Source organism: Lipophrys pholis (genome assembly GCF_963383615.2).
Source record: "Lipophrys pholis genome assembly, chromosome: 3".
In the NCBI taxonomy this organism is placed as follows: domain Eukaryota; kingdom Metazoa; phylum Chordata; class Actinopteri; order Blenniiformes; family Blenniidae; genus Lipophrys; species Lipophrys pholis.
The window spans coordinates 2906472-2916780 of record NC_137627.1 but is presented as its reverse complement, the minus strand read 5'-3'; the positions used below and the strand labels follow the sequence as shown (position 1 = coordinate 2916780).

Sequence of the window (10309 nt, the reverse complement as noted above, 5' to 3'; positions counted from 1 at the left end):
GACGCAGAGGAAAACACACTATAAACACCAACAATGAGAGCACGCGGACATTTGCATGGACCAACGATCAAGTTTTGATTGTTATTCCTGGTGACTCGACTATAAAACTACCAAGTCCCAGGAGAACATGGAGTCATGACACTACGGTGGCCGCCATTGTTGTTAGTGTCCATCTACTGGTGCATGTGTGCAGAAGATCTGTTCACAATGGCCGTGGTGCGCAGCGCCGCAGCATTTCAGAAGAGTTGTGTTCTAAGTGGCTCTGAGCACCGCTGTCGTGTAAACGAACATCACATACTTTTGTGTTTTCACTTGAAAAACTTCATTCATTGAGGTTGAGGGCTGCAAATCTGTTAAATCTGTAGATTTTTTTATTTATTTTATTAAGCAATTATTCGATATATCTTTCTTTTTTTAGCAAGGAAACATTTTTGTTGAACCTTTGTTTACCCTGGAAACTTACAGGTGGCTCATTACTGCCACACTGTGGTAGCTTCTGGAACAGTTGAAAATGTGAAAAAAAAAAAGGGCTGCCTCAGTAAAAAAATTCTATTAAACAACAAATCGATGACTAAATCTAGTGAATGATTATTTCAACAATCCATTTTATTTGGTTAAAGCCATTAATTGTTTCAGCCTTATTGTGGCCTGTCCATTAGTCTTTTGTGCCTGTAGAGTTCCGTCTGTGAATCCGTCTTTCTATCGTCGCAGTCACTGATCTTGGAGCTGCTTCTTGTAGAAGTGTAGCTTTAAAATCCCAGAGGACACGTAATCCCGGCTGTGCCATTGCTGCTTGGCTGTCATGTCATACAAAGATTTCCGTTTGATGTTAAGCTGTTGTAATTTCTGCAGCAGTTTTGGGACGTTTGTTTCGCAGCGAGCAGCTCGGCTCTGTAGTTTGAAGTTTTCCATTCATCAAAAGCTCAGCAGGCAACAATCCACATTCAGGTGGTGATGCTCTGAAGCCGAGTAAAGGCAGGGATCGGCGCCGCCGTCTGCAGCTGTTCTTCAGGAGGACTTTTCTTCTGAGTATTTCCACTTGACTTTGCAGGCAGAGGACTGGACGTCACGGGCTTGAAGTCATTGAACGTTGCAAACTCGTCCCACTCTTTGTCTTGAAGCGAGGTCCATCATCAGCCACGACTCCATTCAGTATGAAATCGACTTTGCATGACACAGTTTGATGTGCCTGTTCAGGGAAGTTTGAATATTAATCTACGATGATTAAATAGTCTTTGCCCTTGAGATGAAACAAGTCCATCCCTACTTTTTTTTTTTTTTCCACGGTGCTGCGGGCGCATCAGTAAGCATCATAGGCTTTTTGCTTCGCTCGTATCTTTGTTTCGGGCACGCCTCACAACTGCTTATCAGTCTTCCGATGTCTTTGTCGCTGGCAGGACAGAACACTGTGTCTGTCAACTCTCTTTTTGCAGTTTCACATTGAGACGACCTTCATGGGGTTCCGTTCACTGTGTCCTGTTTCAGTTTCCGAGCTGGTAGTTTACAGTTCATCTCCCTTTCATGCTTTAATCAGCCTCCTCTATGATAAGGACCTTATTTATCTCTTTCCTTCCCTCAAGGCGAAACTGATGGCTGCATCCTCAGTTGCCGAAGCTGAGCCGATCACCATTTTGCCAGCCACATGTCCCAACAAGTCGTTCACTCTTTATTGCTCCTCCTGGCACATCCTCGGAAGTCGATCTGACTTCCTCTCCGTCCACGACCAAGACGACCTGGTCCAGAGTCAGTCGACGTGGCAAAGTAACACGACTCTGCTTTTAGCTTCAAGCCCATCAGAAAACCATCAAATGGCTCGTTCTGATCCTGAAACGCAGACCTGTCATTTCTTGATATTCTTGCGGATTCTTGATATTCTTTTCAGCACCAATAACCTGCGCCAACAACAATGAAAAATTTTAAAGTTCAAAGATTATAGTGGCACTATTTTAATGGTCCAGCCCACTGAGGATGAAATTTGGTTTGAATGTGCCCCTGCAATAAAATGTTCGATGCCCCTGTATTAACTGATAACTTCATGAATGACACCTAGTGGTTGAATTGAGAAATTTGTGATGTTTTAAAAAATTTTAATTAAAATATGAAAAAGAAAAAAAAAGGAAGTTGAGCAGCAACTTAGGAATTTGTTTATTTTGAGATTAACATGAGAGTCTTTGAAAAAATGTTATTGGCTGAAATCTACAGAACAATTTAATTGGCTACTGAAATTTCCAGTTTGAATGAAAAAAAACAAAGAATGTCCATTTGATAAAACCAGAAAAATCAAAAATCCACAAATGAGAATATCAGAGGTCTGAACCAAAACTACAAGACATTTACAAATTACCACTTAAATATAGACGAGCAGGGACGTTCACGATTCTTCAATGAAAATTACAGATACTTCAACATATTTTTCTCAAACTACATTCTTTTAAACAAGAATTTGTGATTGCATCGAGACATATATATTTATGTGTGAGCTCAGTTTTTTATTTGAATATTTGTATTTTTGTATAGTACATGTATAACTGTGTATGCTTTATGGATTCTAAATCCTTAATCATGTTTCATTGTCTTCCATAAAGATCTTACTGCATATGCTACCTTAAACAATGCATTTCAATAATGAGAAAATAAGTCAAGAAGCCGAGTTTAAAGCAAATGTATGATTTAAAAAAAAAAGTTAAAGATATTTACTGTTTTCACAACTGAAATGGTGTTACTGAAGAACGAGATGACGGGTGAGTCGTCATGTACTTCTAGCCTGGGTTCACACCAGTTCACAGCTGGGAGTGATAATAACTGCTAAAAATGATGTGCCGCTATAAAAGGCAACGTTTCCCTGCGCGCAAACCGTGCGCAAAGGTGCAACTAAAACTGGGTTTTACGCACCGGATCGTCACGATACGAGTGTAAAAAGTTGTAGACGTGTTGTTTCTTTGCAGGGAGTGTTTGTTGCATCAGCCTGGGCTGCGATTCACTTCTCCAACGCTGCGCGCACTGCTTCCTGCAAGAGTTCCAGCACGACGCACATGGCTCAGGGAGCAACACGCGACCGCCTGTTCAACCTTTAACTTCACTGCAGACTCATTTATTATTATTATTATGATTATTATTATTAAAGATCACTGTTAGGTATTACTTACTTTAAGAAGATGCCAATTAGCAAATGAAAAAGCCTCCTTCTTCGTCTATTTAGCAGGACTCCACCTCTGAGAGACTTTTCCTCTCAAACCTTTTCATAAACAGTGGGAGGGACGCACGTGCACGGAGGTGTGTGCCGCCACTTGCACAGAAGTCAAGTTGTCTGAACTGCGTGGCTCTACCCGGAAACCTCAGATTGTGACCACTAGATGGCGCTCGTTGCAAGGGAATCCTCCATGTGGCCCGGCGGGTTCTCCTGGATGGTGATTAGAAAGAGCAGTAGTACATACCCCTGCAGCCACGTCTTCATTTCAGCCCTGAATCAGTATGCATATGTTGACATCTTCTCCACTGTTGTTTCTCCTTCCTTTCATGGTTGCATGCAAACAGTCACAACACCGGAAGATTATGGATCGCTTGTGAAGTTGCAAAAGTCTCCGTGGGGGGAAAACAAAGCTGTTCCGCTCCATCCTCCATCCAGTTTCCTGCTGCGGCTGTGTAGTGGCGTCGTGTCGTGATCTTCTTATTTCAGCCTGGATGTTGATGCACAAGACAAATCTACAGGAGGATTTGGGCTTATCAGTGTGAGGGGATCCAATGGTATGCACAAAAAGAAGTCACCCGAGTCTCTATATTCAGGCCTTCTTTGCTTTCACTATAACTACTACATGTGTGAGGAGTCCCTCTACATAATTGGTGAGAGAACCGCTTTATACGCTGCTTTTATCTGACATTTCTAGATTTATGGTTGACTGCTGCTCACCCTGAGGGCCAATTGTGGCTCGCTTTGATAAATGGGAGTCGGTGTTCTTAGGTGAATTTGAAATAACGCAATTTCTCTGGGTCCTGTAGAGGAAAAGGGTGACGCACCCAAAGAAATAGTATAAGCTCACCTAATGTAACCACATTTAGCCGCATTTTCCTCTCGCAGAGACACACGGCCAGTCGATTTCTGGGGTGATCAGTCACACCCAGTGAAATTATCTCAAGCAATTTAATAAACACAAGCCCCGGGACTCTATTTTATGGCAATTTCTTACTATAAGGCGAGTGCCTCCTCAGCTGTGGTTATCAGGCGCTTTAGCAGCGATGGTTTCCGTTCAAGCTGTTTAATGAGAAGTGAATAGACACGAGATACCAGGAGAATGCAGTTAATTACCTTCTACAATAGAAAACAAGTGGCACTTTGGGTCCTAAAGATCTGTGCAGGAACCGGCCTCCGCCAGCGTTCTGCATGAAGATGAAAAAGCGATGTGATGACAAAGAGGATAGCGGCACGTGCCGCTCGCCGCTCGCCGCTGGGCCTCCAAACATCCCGCAGCACACATTGATCTCCTCCTCTCCCTCGCTGACGCCACCGAGACGCCGCCGCTCTTTACAATCATATCAGTCACATTAAAACAGAGATTCCAATCTGTGACCCGGGAGGCCGAGGCGCTTTCTTTTCTCAAGCTTTTGATTCTGACATTTGAGGAATACTGCGGCATGGCGGGGAAATTCTCTTGTTTGCCAGATTGCCAGGAGTTAGATGATAAGAGCGATATCAATTACATCTCTGTGCTTTCTGTAAAGAAATACCTCGATCACATGCTTAACCTTGCTTATAGCAAACAGCAACACACACACACACACACACACACACACACACACACACACACACACACACACACACACACACACACACACACACACACACACGCGCTGCGAGCGCCTTTCTAAAAAAGAGATATGCAACAGTAACTCCAGCCGCCCAGGCTTATTCCTCCTGTGTATTACCATAACATTTGAGGCACAGGAGCCGTTTTTCTCTTGAAAAATAAATAACCACTGATGTTAAAGAAAGAAGTCTCAAAAAAAAGTATTTAAAAGCTGATTTTTTATTTATTTAATTATCTATTTTTAATAGATTGGCCGTCCTGCGTGCTCACCTGATCTGAAAATTGTTCATCTTTGTACAGTTTTTACATGAACCTACATTTTGAAAGGGTTCATTTTACTTTACTTTTATATGCCGCTTTTGCCAGAGCGGTAAAATAGTGCCATAATAACCTTTAAATTTAAACCTTTAACGCTTTTGTTTGTCGTGGCTCAGAGGACACGTGATGAAAATGCCAACATTTTCACAAAACCAAACAATTACTACAAAAAACTATTTTCGTTGAAATTTTTACAATTTGATTGGCGGGCCGGATTAGAGCCTCTCTCAGGCCAGTTTTGGACCACGAGCCTTATGTTTGACATCCCTGACTTGTACTTTGCAGGCCTGTGCATGTGTGTGTGGTTTCATTAGGAAAAACAAACAGCACCCACTAGTGGCCCAACGTGGAAACCTTCCCTTTCAGTGTGTCTGACATTGGCGTGTAAACGTGAAACCTTTCTGAAATGAAAACACAAGAACGATGTGTTTTAACTTGAAACGTCAAGGTAACAAAAGAATAAATCTATTTATAGACTTAAACGTATCGTAATCCACACCGTAGCCCACAAGCGTTCCAGATTTCAAGACAGTAAGACATGATTTCATATGCACTCCAGCACGCAGTCGCCTTTTAACTTAAAACATGTCAGGTGGGAACAAACATGCAAACTCAACAAAGACCACTGTTCCAAGTCCCGTCATTCAAACCCAAAAGTTTATATCGATACTATGATTATATGAGTCTGGTGCCTTTTGTTCGTCTGCAAACTGGAATTGGAAAAAGGCTGATGGAAGTTTTCCAGCCATGGCAGGCAGGGTGGATATTACATTCATAAATAACATATGTGTAGGTCTGTACAAAACATGCACCAGCATACTTTTTTTTTTTTATTGTGTGGGATGCCAGTGTTAACCACTGTTCCACTGTGCCGCCGCCAACACGTACCATATTTCTTTGAATTCATAGTCAATACAGAGAAAAGAAGTCGCAGGAAGGAAATAGCATGAAGAGGCGCAAACAGCAGGTTAAAGCGGGTCAAATCGTTCGTACAAACAGAGGAAGAGTCTCCGAGGATTAAACTATTAATAGCTTCAGATTATTGCTTTGTGTTGCTAAATGACCTTCTGGGGAGTTAGAAAACCACCAACTGTGTTATTTGTTAGAAAACAGGACTCCCTGCTCTGCAACATGTGTGTGTACTAGTGCACAATCTCTCGTGATACTCGACTCGTCCTGAAGCTTCAGTCTGTTAATTGGGCTCTTTATTACATTTATTAGAAAGGCATCTGTTAAACTTGATTGGTCCTTTTCAAAATGAGAATGAAGCCGTTGACGCCACGTCTTACACCGCGCTGGTAAAAGAGACCCGGCTGGTCTTAATGGGATCAGGCTCCGCACCGTGTGCCGCAGGTGTTGGAACCTGCAGGAGCTGATTGTTCCTGAAAACCACAGGCCATCCCTCCTCACAAACAGCCGTGACGACAACAACAACAACAACAACCACTGATCCACACACTCAGGAGAGAAAACCATAAACGCTCCTTGTTAAAACGGTCAACATTTAAACGTGTGGTTTGGTCTCCGCCGGTCCAGGAAACTGACTCAGTTTAGTCTTTTTCATGAATAGTAGCATCTCGTCCAGGTCTGACCGGTACTGTGTCTGTCTCAAGCAGTCTGAGCAGTAGTAGTAAGTATTTCAGGATGTCAAGAGAGAACATCGTTGGACAGTAACCATGCCAGTAATGTACAAACAGTCTTACTTTGCATGATTCCTGGGAGGGAAAAAAAAAAAAAAAAGGCTTTTATATGTTAAATGTTCAATTTCAGTTGGAATGTTTTACCTTCCCAATTGATTCTTTTAGATTTTGGAGCAAATTCTGAGCTCAAAGCCAGCAGGAATGACTGTGATTAAATATTATGGAGAAACTGGGAATTTGAAAGGTTCTACCAGGAGAATAATGGTGAACATCGTTGTAGCACACACGAGGGAGAAAGAAGGGTAATAAGACTAGATAAGATTTTTTTTCAACAACAAAACAATCCTTAGAAAGAATGTTTTCCTTTTGCAGGAATCATGTTTGTAAAGCGGCAGCACTGCCGTCCATCTATAAAATAATTCCTTAGTTTGTGTGCATAAGCACTAAAAGCATGCATTATTTCCAACATGCAGTGTTATTATTACTATTTCCACTCTTCAGAGTGACTACAGACGAGCAGCACACAGGAGACGACTGTGTGGAAGCCATATCTCTTCTCCACCACACAACAGACCGTGACTCAGTCAGCGAATACTGCACAATCCGCAGTACTCAGCCGATGTACCACAAGTGTTTCCGAGCTTTTTGGAGACTAATGGAGTGGTAGGCTTTAAAAATGATTTGGAAAAAAGTTGCATTGAAATATTAGGTTTACATTAGGTGGTGGAAGTAGCTGTCCTTTTCTTTTTAATTAGATTTTGCAAGATTTCAAACCCAAAAAAATTGAAATACGTCCAAGAAAATAAAAAGTATTATTATTATTATTATATTATTATTTGTTATTGTGGATTTAGGAGGCATCTTATGAAGACACATGCATTAACTGATAACATACGTGCATCTCATGAAACCATCTTTCCATCTATGACACATAGAATACTGTAGTTTTTTTTTTTTTATATACTATTGAGAATTTACAGGAACCTGTGGAGGATCTGCAATCTAATATTCAGGACCAACGATTAATCCCAGCGACCAACTCATGCAGGTCAGAAATAGAAAAAGTATTTAAAAGTTTGGAAAACCCATTTGAACTCTGACACCAAATGGAAGAAGTATTTTAAGGATAAATGTGGTATAGTGGAGCCAGTTAAACTGCACCTTGGTGTCAGGTATGATACCAGACCAAATAATACAAGTGGGACTTCTGAACAAGTTCCTGTCAATGATAAATTCATCAACTGTATGTTCCCATTCTGAAAAAAAACAACATTCCAGTTCATTTTTAGAAATGAAAACATTTGCAAACATCCACTCAATCTGACATTTGTGAAGCGTTTTGTGATGGCAGATACTTTAAAAGTCTTTCTGTGTTTCCAGTTGTACTGCAATCAATATGAATGTGTATAAAGTCGGCTGCCTTTATTTCTTTCACACCAACATTCCTCCAAAGATGAATTCTGCCCTGATGATCGTCCGTTTGGTGCCTTTGTTTCGTTCACAAGACGCTTTAAAATATGATTTCGAGGAAATACTGAAAGCTTTAACAGGGGACTTGAAAATGCTTGAAACCGATACGGTTCCTCATTCATTACCTGAACAACATGTGGTACGCTTGTACAGATTACAAGAGGTACGCATACCAATCGTGAGTTATTTGAGTCATTTAATGCAAAATATTTCAGTTGATTTTGCTTGATAAATGTTCAGAACATGGGTGACCCAAGTTTGACTTGAAGTTCGTGTGACATGAATGAACAACACTATGATCCAGCATTAAGTCTCCTTTCGGCATCAAGCATACTTAATACTTTGCAAGTATTTCTGAGAACTATGCTGTTGACATCTCGCGTGACGTTTTGGAAGCGGCTGGTCAATATGAGGTCAAACCTCTTTTGGATTATTTCATTGAACATTTCATCCGTAAAGAAAGCATTTTAAACAGGATATATGCGTTGAACTATCGTCTCTTTGGAAAGTAAAAACAGGCCAACACATATTAACCTTGACTGTGGAGGATTTGGAATAAAGGATTTCAAGCAGAACAGCCTCAAATCATCTTGCACAAAGATCAGGAAACCCTTTCTTCATCACCACTTTCAAGCGAGCACATACCAAGGAAAACCTCGGGGATGGGAGGGGAGCGGCCAAGACATTTCTGGGTGTGACTCCCAATTTTAGGTTGCATCAAAAACTTTTCTAATCTGATTTATCTGAATGGCATCCATGTGAAGTTCTTCCTCCCCGTTTTTATGTACTTCAGCAGGATTAAATTCAAAGGAATTACTTCATGTTGCGCTGAACGGACGGTGCTCTTATGTTTTTATTGTGCCGGCGACAAAATCTACCGCGGCGTGTATGTTACTGTTTTATCCAACTCAAGCTGCGCTGTTATGACCTTGAAGGTGGTTTGAATGTAAATGATGCTCTTGTTTTGAATAAGAAAATCCGTTGTGAACGACGTGACACAGCTGTCCTTTACACATAGAATATATGAATGATATAGGATTGTTAAATCAAAAAGGGGTTAAATTAAATAATTTTTAAGTGTTTTTCCCCCCAAACACCGGTAATGAGTTCATATTCAAATTAACTCAGTTTTAGTGTTACATATACTCTATATCAAATCAGAGCTTTAATACCCAAGGATTAAAAGTTTAATTTAGGAAAAGGAGTTTAAGATTAGCTCAAAACAAAGATTTTTTTTTTTTTTACTCCACTCTGGTATATATGCAATGATCACTAACACCGAGTTGTTTTTCACTCACAGGGAGTTTATTCCAAATAGCCAGAATTTGCAGTGTATATCAATAAAGGTAACTTGAATTATTAATTTGTTGTAAGTCCCATAATGTATTTGGACGCGCTTGCCTTCGTGATGGAGGTCTGGCTCTATAAACCCACATCCTTGTATTATTGATGGAGAAAATCCACGTATGTACAGGGAGAACATGCAAACCTCCACGCAGTAACATTGTGCCCTTGAATCAAACCGGGTGTGAAGCTGCAGCACTAACCGCTGCACCAAAGACTTCTAGAGTCAATGTAAAAAAAAAAAAACCTCTGCATCCACAGTGCATGTCACATTTTGCCAGACTGTGTAAAGTTCACTTCTGCTCGCCGGCACTTCAGTGTTGCCGCTGCATGTTGAAAAGCCTTCCCGACTGGTGCAGTCTCACGGGTCAGACTCTGAAAACATCCTCCTCTTTGTGCATGTCATACCCCCAATTCTGACTACGACTTTATTGAATTCTCCCGGATCTTCCCTCAGGCACTTATGTTCTTGTGAGAAATGCAAGAAGACAAACTGTTACAACACCAAACACTCACTTCAGGGTCACTTGTGAAATCCTCCCATGGAGTGAATAGCATACGCCGTACATCCTGCATATTTCACGACAGCCTTATCTACGAGGGGGCACCGCACAACAAAAACACGGGGTGGAAATCAGTGAAGCTCTTACGTTCGTGCTGCTTTTGTGATGTAATTGCATTATGAATTCAGAGCTTTTTGAAATGTGCACGGAAGATGTGCTGCACTGTTACACT

The 10309-nt window shown here is 41.1% G+C and overlaps 1 long non-coding RNA gene across 1 annotated transcript; it reads right to left on the bottom strand.

The window, feature by feature from the left end:
- Positions 1-586: 586 nt before the first annotated feature.
- LOC308107876 lies at positions 587-3247 on the bottom strand. Its single transcript, XR_013935255.1, has 3 exons — positions 3147-3247; positions 2893-3007; positions 587-1892 (listed from the first exon to the last, which is right to left on the bottom strand). It is a non-coding gene; the product is annotated as an uncharacterized lncRNA (long non-coding RNA).
- Between the last annotated feature and the right edge of the window lie 7062 nt (positions 3248-10309).